General features: G+C 45.0%; 1 protein-coding gene across 2 annotated transcripts in view; it reads right to left on the bottom strand.

Moving 5' to 3' along the window:
* LOC147336918 (protein NLRC3-like) overlaps nucleotides 1-25799 on the bottom strand; it is a 1139417-nt gene that overhangs the window by 609244 nt on the left and 504374 nt on the right. Inside the window, exon 1 of one of the 2 annotated variants that reach the window (XR_015128543.1) lies at nucleotides 3131-4063. The exons of the other annotated variant lie outside the window; for it this stretch is intronic. The gene's annotated coding sequence lies outside the window, so the exon portion shown is untranslated. Of the gene's footprint in view, nucleotides 1-3130; nucleotides 4064-25799 lie in introns of those variants that run through there. 2 annotated transcript variants of the gene reach the window in all.

The following is a 25799-nucleotide window of genomic DNA, read 5'->3' on the forward strand; positions in this document are numbered from 1 at the left end:
ATTGAGCAGACAGATGGGTCTCCAATTATCAATAAGAAGTAAGTCTTTGTTTGGCTTTGGAATAAGTGTTATGAGACCCTGAGTAAGAGTAGGAGGGAGGATGTTATTCTCTACACTTCCTATGAAAAGCTGCAGTAAGAACGGAGCCAGGAGATTAGAAAATGATTCATAAAACTCTGCAGTTAAACCATCTGTGCCGGGAGATTTGTTGGCCTTAAGTGCAGAAATAGGATTACAAACGTCCTCCACAGTCAGAGGGCTGTCACAGTGACTTCTATCTTCCACAACAATAGTTTTTAGGTTTTTAATATTATTGAGAAACAGCGTTGAGACATATATATATATATATTCTACTTTTCTAAATGATTGACTATTTCAATGGAGAACCTAAATGACACGGACCTGTGTTTGTTATTACATATCTCTATTTTGAATGTGACAAGTCTATCATTGCCTGTTATTCATAGGTATTAACAGAGTTTTTGGCCTTTTTTTCCTCTATAACAGTTAATTGACTCTTTACAGTGGCCTGCTATGGTTAATAATAACATGTTCAGTCATGAGTGAAATCAAAGCTTTTCTTCACTTTAGCATTTAACATTCCCAACAATATAATGTGATACCTTAATTAAAACACAATTTTCTTAATGCAAACATCAGTGACTCAACATTAGCAACCAAAGGGTTCAGTCTGCAGCTCACACTCATGTGAAGCTACAGCCTCCCCCTTTAGTCTCTGTCATCCTTCTGCTCCTGCACAAACAAAGCAAGACAAAACCTCCACCCTTCTTCTACAGGCTGGGTGAATTGTTGTGGACATTCACTAATCCTAAAGTCGGCACCGTTTTTGTCTCAGTATCAAGTCAGTTAAACTTTTAGTCGTCAGTCCATCACAGTCCAGTCACATGCATACATCCACACACATTCATACCAGATATTGCTGATAATGGAGTCTCACGCGCAGCCTATTCGAGCCTCCATCACCAGCAAGATGACGTCATCATTTTAAAGGAAAACAGCTCCTTGTTTTTGGACTGGATTGACTCGCTGCAATCCTTTTAGGCTCAGGACTTCTCATGTGATCAATGTCACATATAAGTGAATTTCTCCCAAGCCCATTATAATCATGGAGAAAAACACTTTGCCACTGTTTCCAGTAAGAATATTTTATAGCGCTTTAAAGTTCAACCTCTCAGGTCTGGATTAAAGAGCTGATTTGTTAAATCGGGAACTCACAAAATACCAAAATATCACCACCGGTGGATCACACCTCTCAGATGTTCTTATCTCAGTGCACTGTAACAAAAGCACAAACAAACGCAACCAATAAAATACTAATAAAGTAACAAATACTGGGGCCCATTGCAAACATGTCCAAGCATAAAACCATCTTTCTCTCTCTTAGAGAAAGAAAACAATCCAAACCTCACTGATAAAATCAACCTAGTGTCAAGCAAAACCCAAAAATCAACCAAAACTTCACCAGAAAGTTTTCCTCCCTCCCGGGACAATATTGTGCAGGAATACAGGCACCGTAACTCCTTTTGCACTGACAAAAACATGTTGGATTTACTTGATTCAATAGTGGACACTGGTTGCACACAAAGGTTTTGCTTTGGCAGAAACTTAAACAACTGAGTTAAATCAACACAACCTTTTCATATTCAGTAAAGCTGCATGTTGTGTTCATAAAACACGATTGAAACATGTTCAGATGGAGTAAGTTGAGCTCCTGGAACATTTTAATCCTTCAATTGAAATTGAATGGGTCTACAACAACTACCATCCTCCTATCTCTATCCTGGTTGCAGCAGGGCTGGGAAATAACCCTGAAGTGATAGGTTACCAGGCAGGGTACACCCTGGACAGCTCACCAGTCTATCAGATAGAAACACACAGCCGTTTACATTCATGGATAATTTAGCCCAGGACCTTCTTACTGTGGAGCAACAGCACTAACCAGCATGCCAACAATGGAGGAAATACAGGAAAGCTATGATTTCCTGTATTTGAGGCAGAATTCTTTTGTTCTTGCCCTTGACAGGTTAATCCACAATAAATAGCAACAGCATGCATGTGGTGTGTGTGTCGTTGTCTGCCTCTTATAACTCCAGTGATTTTCCTGTAGTTTGAAATCTTATGCGGTGTTGACACAATAATTTGTTGTAAACCAGGAAATTCCCAACTGTGGTAGAAAGCACAGCTTAGCCTCAGCAAATGTTCAAAGAAAAGTCGTCACTTCCTGATTTCTGCTTCACTGATAAATATTGTCACACTGGGGTTTTTGCAAATGATATCAGTGAGCACTGTGTGGCAGCTGGAGTCAGACAACTGAAGCTCCCACAATCAAGACCACAAACAGCTTTCAAAGGAGATTTGAAGCTTTTCTGGCAGCAAGCTTCATGATTTATGGGACTGGAACTGGAACAGAAACTACCTGATCACCAATGGTGAGCTGGCATGGAATTATTTTTATGACATTTTATCAAAGTTATAAATAAGCATGCCCATTAACACATAGTGAGTGAGCATGTTGTCTTCCCACGCAGTGAACAGCGGATGCTAATGTTTTTGTCACTTTTTACAGAGTCAAACTCAAAGTAAGGTCAGTGCTTCCACGCTTTAAACGCTGCACGCTCACACTCTCTCCACACTCGATAGATTATCCATTGTTCATCTGCACACAGCTGCGGTTTTAGTAACGCAGTAACGCAGCGTGCTTATGGGAAAGTAACAGTAATCTAATTACCTTTTTTGCAATAGTAATCCCTCACTTTACTCGTTTCTTGAAAAAAGTAATCGGATTACTGCCCATCTCTGGTTGGAGCTGTGCACTTGTGGGTTCCACCTTGTGTACACGTTTATCTTTGCTGTGTGTACTTGTACCTCTGAGTGGAAGCTGAACTCTTGAGTTCGAGTATCGAAGCATCAGCTGTGACGTTAAAGTCCAAACAGCTCGTTCATTTGACGTGCAAATGAACGAAGGTAACGCCGTTTTCATGTGGATGTGTCACTGAGACACTTTCCACATCCACAGCTCACAAAATGGGAAAACTATAGAAGTATAACAATGAAGAAGTTATTATGTTACGGGTCCCAAGGATGAAGACCTCGATGACAAATATGTTACCTGTAAAAGCAGGTGAAGAGCAGAGTAAGGAAGACACGATGCGTCTCTGCTTTCCTCCAGAACGTGTCTGAGTCTGATTTATTTCACACAAATAAATGCTATAAAACACTAAACATGAGCTTTCAATATACTGTTCAGCTGGTTCCTCATTCACATCAATTACATTTACTTATTTCACAACATCAGTGAAATATACTCTTTTTAACTGGTTCAGTTTCTCAAGTTCACACTTCTTTCCATAACAGTTACATCCTTTTATCATATCAATAAACACATCACATTGTCTTCTGCAGTGTCTTACTGGCTAAACAGTTCTATTCAATAACAGCATTGGTAAATACATTACATTTGTTCCCTCCAGTAATTTACTGGCAAAATCACTATTTAGTGCATCATGAAACACAGCTTGTTGAATCAACCCATGAATGCCTCTGTTAGCTACACAGAGTTGCTCAGAGTGCTTGTGTTACACTAGCTAATCTACTCAGTCACTTTAACAGAACTATTAACATTCACATCTCACAGAACTGATTTGATTGGAGCATTACAACACGTTTGCACAGAGCATAGGAGCGCACTGACTCTGCTTCACGAGCGCTCCACCTAACGAGCGGGCTCGCGGTGCGGTCGCGCGGGACACTCCTCTGGTTTTCTCCCGTGTTTACATATAAATAACTTTGGCGGACCGCCTTAACTCTCCCATTCACATTAACGTGGGTAACCATGGTGACAATAAACAACATTTTCGGTGCGAGCACCGTGTACCGACCTGTAAAAGCAGGTGAAGAGCAGAGTAAGGAAGACACGATGCGTCTCTGCTTTCCTCCAGAACGTGTCTGAGGAAGCAGCGGAAGGTGGGCTCCACTTACTGCTCCCCGAAACCCCGGAGCAAGCACCAAAGTTCCGCCCTCACTGCTTTCTAACATAAAATGAATCCCTGTTACATGGATTTTCTATCCTCTTAAAGAAACTGAAAATAAATACATATAGCAATGAAAAATGTCCCGTTACATGAGTGTTTTACACAAAATAATATTCATGTGGTCATTCCCTCACAGGGGTGCCACAACTACACTGCTGTTTTGACAGAGACACAGTGTGTTTATCTAACTTGGCTGAAGCCAAAGTTCTCCAGACAAATTCAGTCTGTTTCTGCCAAGTGTGAACTCACTGGATGAGCGCCAGATACACAGAATCAAAAAGGGATAAATTACTTTTCTTATGTCATGTTCCCGTCACAAACTGGCTCAAGGAGAGGGGAAGCAGGAGTCCACAGATGAAATGTTCCTATAAATAAAGTGGAATTTATTCAAACTTTACCAAAACTTCAACACATCAAATACAAGCAGTTCAGCAGGGAGTGGATGTGTGTTGCATGTGCCAGGTGGATGCAGAGAGAGGCCAGGGCCACGTTCAAACCTGAACACGCTGCACAGTGTTTTCTTCCATTTGTTAGGGATGAATGAAATGCTTCCTTGAAAGGATGTGTGCAGTCACCAGTGGGCGTGGAAGCATGTGCGCCCTCATTTGGTGGGTGTGCAAGAAAAGTCCTCCTGTCACACAGCAATGCCTACATAAATCACACCACTCTGCTTAAAATAATAATGTTTAGTGAAGCAGGTGAAGCAAAGGGCTGCTTTTAATAGGCTGGGAGACCCAGGTGTGCTGCTTTAGCTGCTGAGCCTCTTATGACAGAACAGCGGAGAGTGGTAAGAAGGGAGGAGGGGGTCTGGCTGTGTTTGTGAACGATAGATGGTGTAACTCTGGGCATTTCTCTATCAAAGAGACGCTATGCTGTAAGGACATTGAGCTGCTAGCGGTTAGCATGAGACCGTACTATCTACCACGAGAGTTTACACACGTGATTATGATAGCTGTGTATGTCCCGCCCTCTGCTAACGCTGCAGCAGCCTGTGAGGTCCTGCACACTGTAACCAGCAGACTCCAAACACAGCACCCTCAGGCCCTTTTCCTGATCTCTGGGGACTTTAAAGATGATGTAACCATTTAATTATGGTTACATAATTAATTATGTAATTAATTATACAAAATGCAAAACGCTCAGCTGTGTCTCCAATCAAAGCTCTGTAACTTCAGAGGTGATGTTCATATGTTGACTAATGGTTTTCTTTCATTTTTGATGTACTGCAGAATATTTGTATAAAATCCAGGCCAGGAAAATCTCCTTCATGTGTTTCTGTGTTTTGTCTTCAGCTACGTTGACACAAAGGCCTCTGCTGTGACGCTCACACCTTTGATAAAGTCTGGAGAGTGTCAGCTTCCTGTTTATAGATACAAAAATATGTAATGTTGTGAACTCTGGCCGCAGCGGCGCAAGAAAAAGGAGAATTACGGGAAGCACTCACAACAGGTAAAATCAAAATAACAAAGTAAAGTACGATAAAATAAAAAACAACAAAAGAACAACACAATATACTTCCCCGTACTGTTACTGCTAACCTCTGTTAACCTAGTAACTCTTACCTTCTAACTGACAGCTGGTCAATAAACGAGCTCCATAAACGCTCCATATTCACCTTTACATGGAATATAAAGGGAAAAGAAGAAACACAGTGCTGTGTCAGCGTTAGACATATAGATATATCCTTGCTTTTAATACATTTGAAGGTGGGTGGGAGAGGTGCTTCTCCGCGTAGTCTACGGTCTCTTTGGGATCGGTAAAGCTTTTCCTCACATCACCATGGGTCACTAACAGCTTTGCAGGGTATAGCAGTCTGTACCTGACGCCGGTCATCCCACGTAGTCTTCCTCTCATATTTGCAAATGCGGCTCTGCGTTTCCAACAGAGGGAGGGAAATCTGGGAGGATGTTTATTTTAAAAACCCTTATACATCAGGTTCTTGTTCTCTGCAGCTTTCAGCAGAATTTCCTCACCAATGTGGTAGTAGTGCAATCTCAAGATGATGAGGAAGATGACTTTGTTTGGGACGCTGGCGATTCACTCTATGTGCTCGATCGATGAGTGGCTTCTCCTCGAGAGATAGCGCCTCCGCCAACAGGTGTGAACCAACTCAGTCATCTTGGGTCCCTCTGTGCCTTCTGGTATTCCTGCAGTTCTTAAATGATTCCTCCTGGAGTGCCTCAAGAGCTCCACATCTCTCATCTAACTTCTTTACCTCCGCAGACAAACGCTCCACAGTGGCCTGGAGAGTGGCGATGGTGTCAGAGTGGTTCGAGGCACAGTCCTGCAGTTCAGTCAAAGTGTTATCATGCCTGGCCACGTCGCTTTTTATGTCCGAAATTGAGGGCTGGATGCTCTGGTTCAAGGATGATATCCTGCCTCCTATGGTGGTAGAAATCTCTAATATGCAAGTGTCCAGTGCTAGTTAGTTAGTTCTAGTTCTAGTGGTTAGTGGGGCTTTATTTGATGATTCTAGTGTGTGTTACATTGTTGTCATATTGTTGAGTCGCAGAGCTGCACAGTGTTACAGTTTCTGTAGAGTCTGGTATAAGGAACTCAGATCCCTCTGTGAATAATGTTCACTGAAACTGATCTGTAGTTAATGAACTAGTCAGGATTTACACTAGAGAACGTTTCTGCCATTACATGGCCTGTATTTGTAGAGCGCTTTACTCGTCCCTAAGGACCCCAAAGTGCTTTTTTGCCCAAGGACACAACGACCGAGACTGTCCGAGCCGGGGCTCGAACCGGCAACCTTCCGATTACAAGACGAGCTGCCGACTCTTGAGCCACGATCGGCCCACATATTGTTGTCTTTTGTTGCAGACACCAAGTGTTGAGATCCTGTCTCAACCTCCTACATTCTTCCAGCAGGTTACACATTATTTTTTGTATTTGGAATCAAATATATGTGTCAGTTGGGCCTAGTGCAGGGGTCAGCAACCTTTAACACCCAAAGAGCCTTTTGGACCCGGTTTCCACGCAAAGGGTCAGGGTTCGGGAAAACACTGGGAGCCGCAAATACTTTGTGACATCTAAAATGAAGATAACACTGTGTATATTGTTTTTACCTTTATGCTTTGTGTGAACAACTACAGTGTGTTGCTTATGAAATCCATGAAGTGCTACAGAGAAAATTACATTTGATTTATGTAATGAACACATTTTGAGCTCTTAAAGAAATATAACAAAGGAAAGCTGAACTACAATGATCCATGTAGCAAACACAAACTGTTATATCGCCTTTGGGCTTTTGGAGCCTTGACCTGACTTTTAAAAAAAGCGCGTTCATGCAAACATCGTCGGGTCTGCCGTGATATGTTTACAACGGGACTTCTGCTCCTGAACCTCTGCGCACAGCGTCTGCAGGTAAGGTAACTTTATTTAGGTAACTTTATTTATACCCAAAGGCAAGGTAAATTTGCTTTACAGAAAAATGACAGCATTTGACATCCCTTTAAAAACACACATACCTAGTAAATATATAAAACTCACTGTGACACATACTTTAATATTTCGAATCAAAAACAGTTCTTATTTAATTCAGTGACAGCAACGGGGACAAAGCTGTTTTTATAACGCTTTGTCCTGCATCTCGGAAATAGAAACCTCCGTCCTGAGGGAAGAAGCTGAAATTCACCCCTTAGAGGATGGGAACCATTTTTAAGGATTGATAAAGCCATCCTCTGTACCTGCTCAGAGTACAGGGAGGCTAAACAAGACTGTGGCTCACCTATCAGACGACTGGACCATCTCACTATCTGATTCAGAGAGTTTTTCTCTGTGACAGAGGTCTGACCGAACCATGCCACCAAACAAAAGGATAAAACAGACTCAATAAAAGAACGATAAACAAAGTTAACATTTTTTGGTCAATGTGGAAATGAACAAGTTTCCTAAGGCAATAAAGGTGCTGGTGACCCTTTTTACAAACTGATTTGCAATTTTGATCAAAGTTCAGTTTTTCATTGATTATGGTCCCAAGATATTTATATGATTGTACTTGCTCTATTTTCTGACCTTTAATTAAAGTGACTCCGTGCCCATTTTGTTCTTTCCTAAAATCAACAACCATGTCTTTTGTTTTAGATATGTTCAGCTGGAGATAAGACTCCTCCCACCACTGAACAAAGTCATCAATGACTGGGCCGTGGTTAGTTTCACCCTCTTTCAGTAAGCTGACAATAACAGAGTCATCTGCATATTTAATAATGACCCTGTTTTCATGTCTGCCCTGACACATGTTTGTATAGAGAGTGAATAATAAGGGCGATAGGACGCAGCCTTGAGGAGAACCTGTGGAGGAGAACACTGGGTCAGACAGAACCCCATTTATTCTCACTCTTTGTGACCTGTCAGTTAGAAAATCTAAAATCCAGCCCAGCAGGTTTTTCCTGATTTCAAACTGTTCTAAAAGTCTCTTAATTAAAATATGGGGCTGTGTTGTATTAAAAGCCGAAGAAAAATCAATGAAAAGAAGTCTTGCAAAAGTCCCTTTACTCTCTACATGTTTAAGAATCAGATTTAGTAAAGTCAAAAGTGCGTCCTCCACTCCTCTGTTGGGCCTGTATGCAAACTGCATTGGATCCAGCTGACCTTCAGTCTCTTCATAATCACATTTCTGATGATTTTTTCAAAGACTTTCATGACAACTGAAGTGAGGCAACAGGCCTGAAGTCGTTTAGATTTAGGGACAGGAACCACGACTGCTTCTTTGCAAAGAGAGGGCACATGTTGTGTTTGCAAGGATTTGTTAAAAATAACCTGAAATATAGGCCTGAGTTCATCAGCACAAGATTTAATTAGGCGGCCACTAATATTATCAGGACCTGGCTCTTGTTCACATTGACTGTATGAAAGGCCTTTTTAACATCGCTGAGTTCAATGATAAAGTGCTGAGTATCTCTCAGTTTCTGTTTCAGTTCCCAAATATCCTCGCTGAAATCAGAAGAACTAAAACGAGCATAAAACATGTTTAAAGCATTTGAAAATCTCTGTCTGAATTAAAACATCTAAAATGACCTGACTGCTGCTCTGGGGATTTTGAAACCCTGCTATGGTTTTCATACAAGTCCAGGCAGACCCAAAAGTTTTTGCAGCAAATTTGCTTTCAAGAAGGTTTTTGTCTGTTTTGCTTTCAAGATCTCGATTTTCATTTCCTTGGTAGCTGTCTGAAAATCGGTAACAGCCCCTCTTTAAAGGCCTGTCTCTTTTTCCTTAAACAGGATTTGACACTTTTAGTGACCCATGGCTTATTGTTAGCGTAAATTTTAACACGCTTACGGGGTATAATCATGTCTTTACAAAATACTGCACAGGAGCTAGTAACATCCACCAAAGCGTCGAGATCATCTCCACAAGACTGAAGACGGGGCTGTACGAAGTCACTTTATCTCTACAGGACTGTAAGCTGTCGTCTGTGAGGCGTGAGCGTGTTTGTTTGAACACAGTTCACGGTGGAGAACAGCTGCTGACATAATGTGGATCCCAAGATCCATAACTGGCCTACCTGGGGCTGAAAGTCTCCATAAATGCAGGCGTTTCGGCGGCTACACCGGCTTCCACCAGTGTGACGCTTATTTTGAGAAAATAATAGAATATAAATGTATTTTTATATTTCAATATCACAATAATCTTCCAATGTAGAACTACAAGTTAAAAAAGAAGTAACATAAATCAAATCCACTTCAGCTAAATACTTCTCATTTATTTCCATCTTACATGCTGTGACTGCAGCCATTCCCACATCTCTGTGAATGGGACTCATGGACATGGATCAGTGGTTGTTGATCAATGGTCCTGAGAATCTGCATAATTAAGATGAAGGAACGGAGCTCCCAGCCCATCGTTCCTGCAGCTGCTTTCAGTCTTTATGCAAATGTCCTGTTTGTAAGACTGAAACCTGCAGCTGAGACTGAAGACGTCACCTGATGATGACGACACGTTTCTCCCACAAAACGCTGCGTCCAGATGAACAGAAGCAACAGACTCACTTTCCTGGATGATTGAGATGCATCAAGACTTCATTGTGTGTTACTTCTCATTCAGCACAGACACATTATTCCTGTTAGGTCATGTCAGCTGTCACTCAGTACAAGCACAACTGTGAACAACACAAACTTCTCTTCAATGTGTCACAGAAACACTAAGTGTGAGAGCCTGTATGACACACAGGACAGACTGTAAGCTCTGCTGGCTGCACAGCACTTTGTAGCAGTTTTCCAACATGTCCTCCACCCGTGATGTCAGTGGTGGGACCCCAGTCACAGCACTCAGCACCACCTCCTTTAAATGGATTTTATAGCAGTTCCTCCCGTTACTCGGTGCAACGCTTCTTAAATGTGTTTTTGCAGGATAAAACACAGCAGGTGGTGTAGAGAGGACGTCAGCTGACGGAGCAGAGGGAGGCAGACTGTGGATAAATGACAGAGTGAGAGGAGAGCAACCATGACAGAAGCACAGGTGTGGCAGATAGAAGTGGCTTTATAGACACTTATTGTCAGTCCTCGTGCATGCTGTGGAAATAAGTGTCTGTGTCATGAGGTGACATGTGAGCTTATCTTTGGTCAATAAAGCTGAACGACCAGTTTTCACTTTGCTTGTTACGCTTGTTTAGTGACGTCTGGGTTTCTGTGGAGCCCGAATTTTGATGAGTTCTGGTGAAATCATCTGAGATCATCTGAGCATCGGTGAAGAGTCAGCAGAGAAAGTGTGGGACAGAAGTTTGCTTTGGACACATGGACTGAAATCAAAAAGTAACAAACAGGATTTCCAATGGACAGTATGGAGAAGTGAAAGTACACAAAGGCTGTGCTGGAACACGTGTGTTACACTTTTTGACAGCTGAGAACAAAACACAATATTTTGCATCATCTCTGCAGTGTCTCTTCTTTCCTCTGCTGTTGTGCTTTTAGCTCCAAACTGTTTCAAATGGTTTGTCAGCAAGCTGACCTCTGACCTCTGCAGTACTAACTCCTGACCCGTACAAAGAGCGGGCGTTTCTGACCTTTGACCTGCAGCTGTATGTCTCTCAGTCTCAGTTCTTCTCTCCGTCACTGATGGAGCAGGTGTAGTTGCTGCTGACAGTCAGTCGTTTGTTTTCTCAGAGTGAGGCTGAAGTCTGAACTGTTCAGAGCATCAGGTCTCATCAACGTGCGCTGCTGTAACGCCGCTTTGTCCTCTGAGATCACCAGGTATGAAACCTGAGTGCTGACAGAGCAGCATGTTCCCCCTCATTCACCTCCACCACCACAGCCAAGGCATGCTGGGAAACTGAGGACACACAGACGGAGAACTGAAGTGTCTGCTGTGTGTTCATCTCAGAGTCCTCACAGGTGACACATTAGCTCCAGAACACCAAGCCAGGTGTTTGAAGCCTGACAGGGATTCTTCCCATCCAGAGGGAGGATTTAGCTGCACAACAATGAACATTAGTGTGTAGTTTAGAAACACAGACTGTGCCTGCACTGCATCTAGTGAAGAAAAGTGTTACTGCCAGAGAACCAGGCTCCTTTAAAGCAGCTGATATTAAGGTTGAAAAATCAACAATAAGCTGATGTAATCAACGTTTCACAAAATGGTCAGCAGCTAAAATCTGGAGCCGTTCTTTGGTGGTAATTAACAGTTTGTTCTTGTTAGCTAATTATGTAATTAAAGGTAGCAGCAGAAGCCTTGTGTTGAAAGCCCATTCACTCACACATTCACACAGTATGTGTGTGTCTGTGTTACACTGTGGACATCCCTTCTGTTGGAGCGCCATCTTGTGGCAGGTTTAAGAAATGTTCTTCTTGTAAATCCAAACTGATGCACCTCCATAGCAGACTGTGGAGGCTTTCAGTGACATGAAGACTTGATTTATACTGTCATATTCTCCTGTTACACAAAGCACAGCACGCTGAACATGGATGAACTGAAACTCCCAGCATCTGACTGAGGAAAAGCACAAATCATTCTCACACTGACTCCTGCTTGATTTTAGATTTGCTTTCAAATCCTCACACTTTCATATGAAGCACTAAATGGGCTCCAGACTGTTTATCTCAGCTTCCTGTCAAACACACTGCTGCTCACACCGAGGCTCAGTTTACTCCTCCAGCCTGGCTTAACCTGCTGTCTGTTAAAAACAGTCCCACACTCCTCTGTTTAATCCTTCTGATCAGACTCTTTGATTTTGTATTGTTTTTACCTGAAGTTGTGTTTTTGACATGGTTCTGTCTGTGAAATGAAGCTCACACACACACTGCTACAGTCCTTCATACACTTAGAAACGAAGCTGCTCCTTTCCTCAGTGCTGACACATAAAGAAGAGTTGCTTTTATATCCAACACGTCTCTGTTCCAGAAAACAGCTTCAGCAGCCTCTGAGTCTGAACTTGGAGTTGGTTATAAGCCACAGGCCTGTGTGCACAGCAATGAGGAAATATAATGCAGTAAGTGAAACATGGATGTGTGGAACAGATTATCCCAAAGGTTGATTCTGTTCATCTGGACGTTCTCAGTGAAACATTTGGTCTCTCGGTCAGGTGACTCCTTTAGTCTCAGCTGACTGCAGCTTTCCAAACCTTTGTCACTGGATCACTCACTTCATCTCCAACGTGTCCCTGACACAGACAGCTGGAGCCGTTACAGCAAAATCATTGATCATCGTTTTTAGAACATTAGCTGGTGTTGGTGGGCAGGCTAGCAGTGCTAATTGTTAGCACTAGTTCTGCTGCTCTCCCTTTGTCTCTGTTATTGTTGGTCTTTAGTGAACAATAGAAAGTGTCTTCATGAGACTGTTGCCTAATGTTCAAATGTAGATAACACCACCTGCACCAACCTGTTACACAGCACAACCCTCTGGTGTAGCTTTGGCTGGAGCACATATTGGCAGCTCCAGTGACATCACCACTCCATGGTGACATCATCTCTACAGACTGTGGCTGTTACATATCCTCACCTGGTAATAATAAGACTGTCCTCAGCTGCACACAGCTCCAAGATGAACAAACTGAAGTAAATACAAATTAGAGTTACCATAGATTGAAATCTTGTAATCAGAGCTACCGTATTTTCACGACCATAAGACCACTTAAAAGTCTTAGATTTTCTTCAAAAAGTGCGGCGCGCCCTATAGCGCAGTGCGCCCTATGTGTTGTAAGGAGGACGTAGTAGAGAACACCATGAGAACGTTAAAGGGTGAAGTGTGTGCGTTGATCGTATATACCGGGACAATCGCACATACCTGTATAAAAGAACAGGTATGTGCATTATGCAGGACATCGTTGTTTTAACAACCCTGAAAATGGCAAAGAGACACGCTTACGAAGCACAGTTTAAACTGAAGGCCATCAGCTACGCGGAGGAACATGGAAATCGAGCAGCGGCGAGAGAATTTAAGATTAATGAATCGATGGTTTGCAAGTGGAGGAAGCTAGAAAACAAGCTCCGACAGGTCAAGAATACGCAGCTGAGTTTCTGCGGACATAAGGCGATCATCGAGCAAAGAACGAGCGGGAGAAGCGTTTCGACGGTCACCATTCGGCTAAAAGCAGTTTCACTTTCACTTTTTATGAAACGGTGCCATTTTTCCATCCGGACCAGGACTACGGTAGCGCAGCAACTTCCAGCGGATTATAAGGAAAAGCTGGCCATCTTCCGCTCCTACTGCAGCAAACACATCGGCGACAAACACATCCAGCGATGGGTGACCGATGGAGACCACAGTTTCACCAAGAGTGGAAGGCAGCGCCGGGCGAGTTACGCCACAATTTGCCAATGGATTGTAGATGCTTGGGCTAACATGGCTGCTGGCACTGTTGTTCGAGCTTTCGCAAAAGCCGGCATCATTTCCGAGGAGCCGCACTGTTGGATTATGTGTCCACAGGTGTTTGTACTTTGTGTCTTAATAAAATGACGGTAAAAGGCCCCGCCCATATCCTATCCATCTCTTACCATGCAACGCCTCTGTGAGTGGACTGGAGAAGGGTTGTGGTAGAGTCCTCCGTCAGGAATGAGATATGTGTGTCAACCTTTTATTCTTCCTTACAATTATTATGCCATAATGCTGTAAAGAGCAGCTCTGCTAACAGGTTATGGGCCCAGAGCAGCAGGAAAGAGATCCTGGAACTGCCAAAGGAAGGGCAGCGTTTCCTGAAACCGCAAGTTACCGGCAGGTGTTAAAAGTTTGGCACGATTGAGTGAGTAGGCGATTTTGTGCATCATGAGCAGACGCACGGCAGGAGTGGGCAAGCCGAGGATCATAAGTCTGTATATTGAACTTACTTCTCTCACAAATGAAAGGAATGAAAGTGTGACGGACTATATTATCCGAGCAGAAGCAATTTTCACAGCGTTGAAAAATGCGGGTGAGCAATTAACTGATGGACTTCTGATCGCAATGATAATGAAAGGACTACCAGAGACATTTAAACCCCTGATTGTGCACGTTACACAGAGCGAAGCAAAAATCACATTCTCAGAGTTTAAAGTAAAACTCAGAAGTTATGAAGAAACCGAGAGAATGCGTGCGGCTGTAACAGATGACAACGTAATGAGGACAAAAGTGCAATTAGACCAGGATTCTACTTCATGGCGAGCAGACGACCGAAGATCAAAGAATAATGAGATTGTGTGTTTTAAATGTGGACTAAAGGGACACACTGCAAGAACGTGCCGATCCAGAGTATGGTGCAGTTTTTGCTGGAGTAGTACACACAAAGATGCGACCTGTAGAAGGAAGCTGAGACGGGATGAAGCGAGAGGGGTTATGGAGAAGGACTACGCGTTCAAGACTGGCTCCGAACCCCAGAGGGTCCCGGACGGCGGCCGGGAGATGCTGAACAATCAGCTACTGGTGGATACCGGAGCGACGTCACATATCTTTACGAAGATCGAGAGTTTTAAGACTTTTGATGACACATTTCGACCCGAGGCTCATTGTGTAGAGTTGGCTGACGGAAGGTGGAGCAGAGGAGCTGCAAAGCGGCGAGGAGATGCTGAGATAAGTATGATTGACAGTAAAGGACGAAGTCACAAGGTAACATTGAAACAAGCACTCTACATTCCATCGTTTCCACAGGACATTTTGTCAGTAAAAGCAGCTACTAGTAACGGAGCCACTGTGGTTTTCAAACACGGGGACAGTTTTCTTAAACATGTTGATGGAACAAAATTCCCTATATGTGAACATGAGAGACTGTTCTTTATAAATACTGTGCAAGAGTTTGAGGAGAAATGTAATGGATGTTTTGATATGCAAACGTGGCATGAAATTCTAGGACACTGTAATTATGAGGATGTTCAAAATTTGCAAAATGTCGTCGATGGAATGGACATTAAGGGTAAAATCAACAAAAATATGCAATGTGAAGCCTGTATACAAGGGAAGTTTATCCAAACTAGGAACCGAGAACCCGATGAAAAGGCCAGGACAGCATTAGAGTTGGTACATACGGATTTAGCTGGTCCGATTACGCCAAACTCTAAAGAAGGGTTTAAGTATGTTTTGTCGTTTGTTGATGATTATTCAGGTGCAACATTTGTATATAATCTGAAACACAAAAGTGATACAACTCAGGCAACTGAAAGATTTATTGCAGAGGTGGCATCGTATGGGAAAATCAAGTGCATTCGTTCTGATAATGGAACTGAATTTACAAGTAGACAGTTCAGAGATTTGTTAAGTAGACACGGCATTAGGCAGGAAACTTCGGCGCCATATTCGCCTCATCAAAATGGAACAGCAGAGAGGAACTGGCGTACACTTTTTGACATGGCGAGATGCATGTTAGTTGAGAGCGAATTGCCAAAGTCTTTATGGCCATATGCAGTACAAACCGCGGGAGTGATTCGGAACCGGTGTTTTAATAAATGCACAGGTCAGACAGCGTATAAGATGTTAACTGGAAAAAGACCTGATCTTTCTAGAATGAAGAAATTCGGATCATTGTGCTATGCTTATAAACAAAATAGGGGAAAACTGGATCCAAGATGCGACAAAGGTGTTTTCTTGAGATATGACAAAAACAGTCCAGCATATTTGATCTATTTCCCAAAAACCGGGAAAGTTGAAAAGCACAGATTGATAAAAATACTAAATCCCGTGACAATGGATCAACAAACACAGAGTGATCAGATGTATGAAGATGAGGTTTATGAATCCAGAAAAGATGGTGGGTCCAAACAGACGAAGGATGAGGATGTTCAGGATGGTAGTGAAAGCAGTCAAACTGAGTCTGAGGTTAAAACTGATGATAAAGTAGATGCTGGAGCCACACGTTATCCATCCAGAATCAGAAAGAGACCTGATTATTTGAGTGACTATATCACGGATGTGATAGAGTGTGAAAATGAACAGATGCAAACCAGTGTTGATTATTGCTACAGATTGTTGTGTGAAATACCCACATCATTTAGCGAAGCTATTGTGTCAAGCAAGTCAAAAGAATGGGAAAGAGCGATGAGTGAAGAAATTCAATCCCTTAAGGAGAATGACACATTTACTTTAACCACCTTACCAGAGGGAAAGAAAGCAGTGGGGGGTAAATGGGTTTATGCCGTTAAAAAGAACTCAGACGGATCAGACAGATATAAAGCTCGATTTGTGGCTTAAGGTTTTAGTCAAACAAAAGGAGTTGATTATGAGGAGACTTTTTCACCGACTGCTAATTTATCGAGTGTGAGAGTTTTGATGCAGAAAGTGGTTCAGGATGATATGTTGGTTCACCAGATGGATGTAAAAACCGCCTATTTACATGCACCAATAAATGAAGAAATATATATACAACAACCAGAAGGTTTTGAGATAGAATCAAGTGAGACTAATAAACTGGTGTATAGACTAAAGAAATCACTTTATGGGCTGAAGCAATCGGGTCGTAACTGGAATCAAACCTTACATGACTATTTAAGCAATTGTGGATTTAGACAAAATATTGGTGATCATTGTGTGTATTCAAAAGAGACTGAAAGTGAAAAGGTAATCATCATAGTGTGGGTGGATGATTTACTCATTGCAGCTAACAATGAAAATGTGCTTTCAGGCATGAAAGAAATGCTCTCTTCTAAATTCCAAATGAAAGATCTGGGGAAGCTTAACCATTTTCTAGGAATAGATTTTCTTCAAGAAAAAGAATGTGTCACAATGTCACAGAAAGTATATATTGAGAACATTTTAAAGAGATTTAACATGCAAAACTGTAAGCCACGGATAACACCCTGTGAACAGAAATGGACTCATTCTGATAAATTCGAGACATTACCAGATGTGAGGAGATATCGTGAAGCGGTAGGATGTCTTATCTATCTGAGCCATTGTACGCGACCTGATTTAAGCTATGTTGTCAGCAAACTGTCACAACATTTCAATGCGCCAACTGTTGATGATTGGACAGCAGTGAAACATGTTTTGAGGTATTTAAAAGGTAGTCGAGGGAGAGAACTGTGTTTTAGGAAATGTTCAAGTGGAAAACTGGGTCTACAAGCATACAGTGATGCAGATTGGGCATCCGATGTTTCTGATAGACGCAGTATGACAGGTTATTGTGTAAGCCTAAATGAAAATGGTCCTTTGATATCAGGGGTGGCTGTAGCTCAGGTGGCAGAGCAGGTCAGCCACTAATCAGAAGGTCGGTGGTTCGATCCCAGGCTGCACCCTGGCTGCATGCCAAATATCCTTGGGCAAGATACTAACCCCGTGTTTGCCTACTGGTGGTGGTCAGAGGGCCCGGTGGCGCCTGTGTCCGGCAGCCTCGCCTCTGTCAGTGCGCCCCAGGGCAGCTGTGGCTACAATGTAGCTTGCTATCGCCAGTGTGTGAATGTGTGTGTGAATGGGTGAATGACTGAATGTAGTGTAAAGCGCTTTGGGGTCCTATGGACTAGAAAAGCGCTATACAAATGCAGGCCATTTACCATCATGGAAAACCAAAAAGCAGACAACTACAGTGTAATGGAGGAGGTCACTGTAAGTGGGATGGACTTGACCTCCTGACTATGACTGATGTAGATGATAAGGTGCTGACTCTAAGAATCCACAATCTCAACAGGGTTGTCCGATAAGAACAGATGGCATATCCACAAAATCCACTGCCACTCAGGTATCTGTCGTTCACTCATTTATTTAGCAAGAATCCGAAGCACACATCCATAATGTGAGTGAGGGGATTTAACAGACTGTAAAATGCTATATGCCGTGTGGTGAGTGATGGTGTGGTTTCTGTTGGAAAGAACATAAAAGTCTTCCATAATTAGGTGAACAGAGTGAATTAAATGTGTAATACAACAATACAAACAATACTGGATAGTGGAACATTCAACCAAAATAAGGGAGTGTCAACAAATGCTAATTTTACTATTTACATAAATCCTAACTAGGCACTTTACATTAGAGCTAACATGAGAAATTAGTGACAGTCCCTTAATGACCGCACGGCAGAGGCTGCTTCGCAGTAAACGGCAGTAACAATCGGTAAACAAAGTGTGCGCCAAGGATTAAACAAGGGAGGATAATGGCCGCAGCAAAGAACAAACACGATAAAACACAGAAACTTACAGTCTCATGGACGCACACCGCTAACAGCATTAGAGGAATGAAAATCCACACGGTGAGTAAAACTCTGCTGACTCTTCCCACCTGCAGCTCCGACCGAACTCTCTGCGTCGACATGTGCGTAATGATGAGGTAGAATTGTGTCTTCTGATTGGTGAAGAGAATGGGTTGCCTCACCGCTCATTGGCTAAACGGCAGCCGTATGCTGATATCTTACTCCGCAGATGCGGCTCCGTTCGTGAGTTCTGCGAACTGGCTGGCCTTTTGTACAGCCGCCCCCAACTTTGCGGAGCAAAGGTGCACTTCACTTAGGAAGGTCAGGCAGTAGACTCCGGTGGAAGAGCTGGAAGTCTGATAAGTCGTCCCACTGATCGTGTATATGTCTTGTCTCCAACCTGTATCTGAACGGTTCGAACCCTGCCATCTGCTCCAGGGATTACTTGGCTGACCTTACCAACTGGCCATAGGGCACGAGGGAGCTGCTGGTCCACAATGAGAACGATAGTGCCAACAGTCAACTCATCTCTTTCCTGCTGCCATTTGTGCCGCATCTGGAGTGAAGGTAGATAATTCCGGATGTAGTGGATCCAGAATTGATCCGCCAAGGCTTGACATTGTCTCCACCTACGACGGCTCAGGAGTTCGGCTTCTGGGTAGACGACCTGTGGCATACCGGAATCAGGCCGCCCCATCAACAACATGTTGGGAGTGATTGGATCAACGTCTGCTACGTCTGAGGAGACATAACCTAGCGGCTTAGAGTTGATGATGCTCTCTACCTCGCTGAGTATCGTCCTAAAGACTTCCTCGGTGACATGCTGCGAGCCGAGAATGGTATGCAGCGCAGACTTGATGGAACGAATCTCCCGTTCCCAGGAACCACCAAAATGTGGAGCCTGTGGAGGGTTGAAACGAAAATGAATCTGCTGGCTGGCCAACTGTGACTTCAGAGCTGGGCCGAGTGCGTTGAAAGCCTCCTGGAGTTCAGAGCTACCACCTCTGAAGTTGGTACCTTGATCCGACAGCAGTTCGAAGGGCTTCCCACGTCTCGAGATGAAACGACGCAGTCCCATCAGGAATGAGTCAGTGTCCATGCTGGCAAGCAGATCAAGGTAGACTGCGTGGGTCGTTAGGCATTTGAAGATGATCCCCCACCGTTTCTCTGTACGCCGCCCCATCTTGACAAGGTATGGGCCAAAGCAATCCACCCCAGTTGAATAGAAGGCTGGGCGATGAAGTCTTAAACTGGATAATGGAAGGACAGCCATCTTGGGAATGACCGGCTGGCTGCGCCACCTCCTGCATTCAGGACAGTTGTACTGGTGCTTCCGGACGGCCTCTCGTCCTCGAAGTATCCAGAATCTGCGCCGGAGCTCAGCAAAGACCCTCTCGGAGCCCGGGTGAGCAAGCTGGCGATCGCAATCCTGGACGATGAGCTTTGTGATAGGATGCTGAGGGTCAAGAACGACAGGATGCAAGATGTCTTGACTGAGGGTTTCACATCTGCGAAGCCGCCCCCCTACCCGAATCAGTTGAGCCTCTGGGTCATACTCAGGAGCTAAGGCAAGTAGGCGACTGCTGGCAGCTACCGGTTTGTGAGATGACAGCCGAACAAAATCTTCAGGGAAACTGTCTTCCTGTACCTACCGGAGTAGTGCTAACTCCGCTTGCCTGTAATCCTCTGCCGTGGGTATCGAGTCAGCAGCTGTCCCATGGACAGCTCGAACGTAAGCTTCCAGCAAGGTCTGGTAGCCACTGAAAGAACCAACATCAGGTAGATGTGGATCAGGTATTCTGGTGATGTTCCCACAGAAGCTCTCCTTCCGCAGCTCTGATGAATCATCAAGGGAAACGTGGTTCGGGAGCTCCGGGCAGTATGATGCCGCCTGCCAGAGAAAAGGTGGGCCCCGGCGCCACCGATGATGAGAGGTGAGCTGTGAGAGCCGTAATCCTCGAGTGATGTCGTCGGCAGGATTGTCGCCTGATCTGACATATCTCCACAGGCTCCCTTCAGTTAGCTCTTGAATATCTGCAACTCTAGAGCCCACAAAGATCTTGTAGCGGCAGGATTGGGACTGGAGCCAGTTCAGGACTGTAGTGGAGTCGGTCCAATAGACAATGCTTGAGATATGAAGGGTGAGTTCCCTCTTGAGGACGGCAGCAAGCTGGGCTCCCACATGAGCAGCACAGAGCTCCAACCTCGGAATGGACTGTTGACGGACGGGAGCAACTCGAGATCGGGCAGCTAGGAAGGCTACCTGGATTCCCCCCATATGATCTTCTGTCCGAAGGTAGGCTACAGCTCCATGTGCCTTCTCAGATGCATCGGAGAAGATGTGGATGCTCTGCTTGCAAAGGGATGGGTCTGTCTCTGGCTGCACGTAACAACGTGGCAGGGAGACATCAGGGAGCTGAATCAATTCACTTTCCCATGCATGCCACAGCTGCAGCAGGTCGATTGGCAGATTTGGATCATCCCAGTCTCTCCTTTTCCTCCAGAGATGCTGCACCAGGATTTTGGCCCGAGTGGTGTAAGGAATGAGAAGGCCAAGCGGATCATACTGCTTGGCCAGAACCCGATAGATGTTACGCATTGTGGGCTCCACCAACTGCTCAGTGTGCCGAATCTGATATCTGAGCTCGTCAGACTGACAGTGCCATTGCAGGCCCAGAGTCCGCTCTGGTACATCAGTCCCATCGGGGGAAAACCACAGTTCACTGCTCTGTGAGACTGATCCAGGTGGCATATGACTGATGAGTTCTGGGTAGTTGGAAGCCCACTGTCGTAATTCGAAGCCACCGGTGAGCAGCAACTGCTGGATTTTGTTAACCAGTTGCTGGGCTTCAGGAAATGATGCGAAGCTCTGGAGGAGATTGTCAACATAGAAACATTTCTCCACTGTGTGACGGGTATCCTCGCTGGGGCTGCTGTGATCCAGAACGTGCCGCTGCAGAGCATAGGTGGCACAGCAGGGACTACATGTCGTCCCGAAAGGCAACACTTGCCATTCGTAAACCTCTGGTTGCCTCGTGCGATCCATATCTCTCCAGAGGAACCGGAGGAAGGGCTTGTCCTGAGTCAAGAGGCGGACCTGATGAAACATCCCCTTGATGTCACTGCTCACTGCAATGGGATACTCCCGGAAGCGAAGTAACACACCCAGGAGCGTCGAGCCCAGGGTAGGACCAGGCAGGAGATGCTGATTCAGGCTGTTACCCTTGTGCATGAAAGAACAATTGAAGACAACGCGATCCTTGCCATTATGCTGAACCATGTGGTGTGGTATGTACCAGGTGCTACCATCCATCTCCATGTCTGCGATGGTCAGTTTACTCACATAGCTTGCATCCACCAGCTTCTGAATTTCCTGGTTATAGGTGGCTGCTTGTACAGGCGTCTTCAGGAGGCGCTTCTCCGTAGCTCGCAGGTGACCCAAGACAGAGTCCTTAGTGGAATGAAGCGGGACTGGTTCCTCTTTCCACAGCAACGGGGTGGCATACCGGTTGATACCATCCACCTCCACTCTAATGGTCTTCTCCTCTAGCATCTTGACAGCCATGGTATCCTGTTTTGAACGTGTGGCCACCTTCTCATTCTGGTATGGGAGAACATCCATCTGCCAGAGCTTGGCTACATTACTGAGAAGTTCAGCACTGGGAGTCAGGGTGCTTGTGAGTAGACACTGAGGAGTGGAGGCTTGATGTAGAAGAACCTTGGCTGGACCCTGCAGAGTCCAACCCAGCCGTGTCTTGAGTGCAGCTGGTCCTCCCCGTGGACCCAGATGGACAGGCTCTATTGGAGTCAGGAGATGTGGGTAGTCAGAGCCAATCAGCAATAATGGTTGAGCTTGGTGGAACGAATGAAGTGGAAGACTTCGCAGGTGGCGGTAGGACCTTTGCAGTGCATCAGCTGGATGTGAGTGTTTGGCAAGCCCAAGCTCAGTGGCAGTGAATGCTCTTTGGATCCGGAACCGTCTCCGAGGGTCAGTGGCGGAGGCTATAGAGAAGGAAACGGAATGTCCTTCCACCGTTCTAATATCTTGTCGGATGGTTCGGAGCGCCAACTCCTCCCTCTTTCCCTGAAGGCCCAGCTCTTGGGCAGCACTGTGAAGAAGGATTGTGCGCTCTGACCCATCATCTAGGATGGCATATGTCTCTAGCTTCATTTTGCCATTATAGAGGCACACCCTGACCATTTTCAGTAGCACACAGCTGGTCCCCCATGTTGGATCAACGTAGTACGTGACGGGTTGGACAGCTTCCTCCGCCGGTCTGTCAGAACTAGTGGATCGCGATGCATTAATCTCATGGAGTGTCTCCAAATGCACCTGATTGCATTGCTGGCATCTAGCTTACAGGTAGCATTGCGCCTCTGGATGGTCCCTTCCACATCTCCAGCACCGCTTGCCTGTCTGAATCCAAGACAACTTCTGCTCTATATTGAGCTTCTTGAAATCTGTGCACTAATTGAAATAGTGCTGAAGATTATTACAGAAGGGGCAGAATTTCTTTGGCTTCCCCAATTTGGAAACTGGACGTGATGCCTGTTTTGGAGGCTCTGGGCCTTTAGCAGGAGGGTCGTAGCCCAATAAGACGGTTGTGGTTGCCGCTGCAGATCTCTGCTTGGGTCTGGCACCCTTCCCACGATCCACACGTGGCTCTCGAGGTTGCTGATGATGATGGAAATACACATCATCATCTTGGATGCGGACTTCATATTCAAGCCACTCTGCCAAATCTGCTAAGGTTGGGATGGGTGTCTGAAGAGGATTGATGAACCGCTTAAACTGCGCTCGAAGACTGTGTGGCAGTTTGGACAGCAGTCTGGTGACGTGTGACCCACACTCTAGTTCTGCTCTCCCCTCTTTCCCAAGCTGTTCTAACATTCCCACGAGAGCCCTCACTTTCAGGGCGAAAAGACGGAACGCTCGGCTGTCACCACTTCGCACCGGAGACTCTGACAACACGTCAGTGATCCGCTGCAGGGCAAGTTTGTGAGGTTGACCATACAGCTCTATCAGGGATGACATGGTCTGGCTGTATGGATAGCGACTATTGCTGTAGGAATCGGCAATAAGGAGGGCGTCTTCCAACTTGAGGTGATCGACTAGGATCTGGTACTTGAAACGTTCAGTTGCATCGTGAGGCAGGATATTGTCAAGGGCCATTCGCAAACGAGCGAACTGGCTGGGGTCATCAGACGTGAAGTATGGAATGTGTGGTGTTGGTCCCCGGTACACGGTCTCTGTACTTGGTAGAGGTTCATGCTGACCATATTTCCTCCAGGCTTTGGAATCAGTTGGCAGCCAGCGAGGCGGGTCCCCAGTCATCTCCCGGAAGCTTTCTGGTTGTTGGCGCTGAAAGGTGTATGGCTCTGCATATTCAGGGGTGACCTGCCTCTTCACACATGCTCCAGGCCCATACTCGTCCTTCACGTTAATTTTCCCGACCTGTTCAGTCACAGGAAGTTGACTGTACTGATAAGGTGACGTACATCTGAAAGGACCTGAGGCTGCTGCACTAGCAGGAATTTCTGATACCGGAGGTGGTGGAACAGGGAATGGCTCAGCACTCTGAGGATCAAGTGGAAGTGATGCCTCTGGCCAAGGTAAATCCTGTATGTCATCCTCTGGTATGTGAAAGGAACGTACCGTGTGTGGGTAGTGTCTGGAGGCATGGTCAGGATGAGGAGACTGAGGCATGGAATCAGTCCACAAGGACTGCCTCTGGTCCTGGGTACTGGGGCTTAATGCAGAAGGTTGGGGAGCTGGTGACGTCTGGAGGGCTGAGGACCGGAGAGAGAGGGCACCAAGCAGAGTCTGAACCTCTCGTCTGAGCTGATTATTATCTTCCTGCATTTCTCTCAGTGCTGATAATACCACGTCTGAGGTGCCATGCTGAGAAGTCTGGTCAGCTGGAGTGGCTGAGGTGTTGGGATGTGCCCCATGGTCATCAGGGGACTGGTTGTGCGACACATGCACCTGTGGTAGTGATCTCCTTGGCAACTGCACCAAGAAGTCATCGAGGTAACGAGGCCGATGACCATCGCGACGAGGACGAGGAGTGGATGAGAAAACCATCTTGCCTGTGAAACTGTAACTCCGGCTCGAAGGACCATGTAATGGAGGAGGTCACTGTAAGTGGGATGGACTTGACCTCCTGACTATGACTGATGTAGATGATAAGGTGCTGACTCTAAGAATCCACAATCTCAACAGGGTTGTCCGATAAGAACAGATGGCATATCCACAAAATCCACTGCCACTCAGGTATCTGTCGTTCACTCATTTATTTAGCAAGAATCCGAAGCACACATCCATAATGTGAGTAAGGGGATTTAACAGACTGTAAAATGCTATATGCCGTGTGGTGAGTGATGGTGTGGTTTCTGTTGGAAAGAACATAAAAGTCTTCCATAATTAGGTGAACAGAGTGAATTAAATGTGTAATACAACAATACAAACAATACTGGATAGTGGAACATTCAACCAAAATAAGGGAGTGTCAACAAATGCTAATTTTACTATTTACATAAATCCTAACTAGGCACTTTACATTAGAGCTAACATGAGAAATTAGTGACGGTCCCTTAATGACCGCACGGCAGAGGCTGCTTCGCAGTAAACGGCAGTAACAATCGGTAAACAAAGTGTGCGCCAAGGATTAAACAAGGGAGGATAATGGCCGCAGCAAAGAACAAACACGATAAAACACAGAAACTTACAGTCTCATGGACGCACACCGCTAACAGCATTAGAGGAATGAAAATCCACACGGTGAGTAAAACTCTGCTGACTCTTCCCACCTGCAGCTCCGAGCGAACTCTCTGCGTCGACATGTGCGTAATGATGAGGTAGAATTGTGTCTTCTGATTGGTGAAGAGAATGGGTTGCCTCACCGCTCATTGGCTAAACGGCAGCCGTATGCTGATATCTTACTCCGCAGATGCGGCTCCGTTCGTGAGTTCTGCGAACTGGCTGGCCTTTTGTACATACAGCATTATCAACTTGTGAAGCCGAATACATGGCATTAGCAGCAACAATTCAGGAATGTATGTATTTGACTTATTTGATTCAAGATCTTGATGAGTTTGAGTATGAAATACCTATGATTTTGGAGGACAATCAGGGAACAATCGCTTTGTCAAAGAATCCAGTGAACAGACAAAGACGTAAACACATTGATGTGAAATATCATTTTATAAGGTCAGCTGTACATGAA

Source organism: Aulonocara sp. 'chitande type north' Nkhata Bay, linkage group LG3, assembly GCF_057382095.1.
Source record: "Aulonocara sp. 'chitande type north' Nkhata Bay isolate Kocher_YH1m ecotype deep benthic linkage group LG3, A_spYH_male_GT1.1, whole genome shotgun sequence".
NCBI lineage: Eukaryota > Metazoa > Chordata > Actinopteri > Cichliformes > Cichlidae > Aulonocara > Aulonocara sp. 'chitande type north' Nkhata Bay.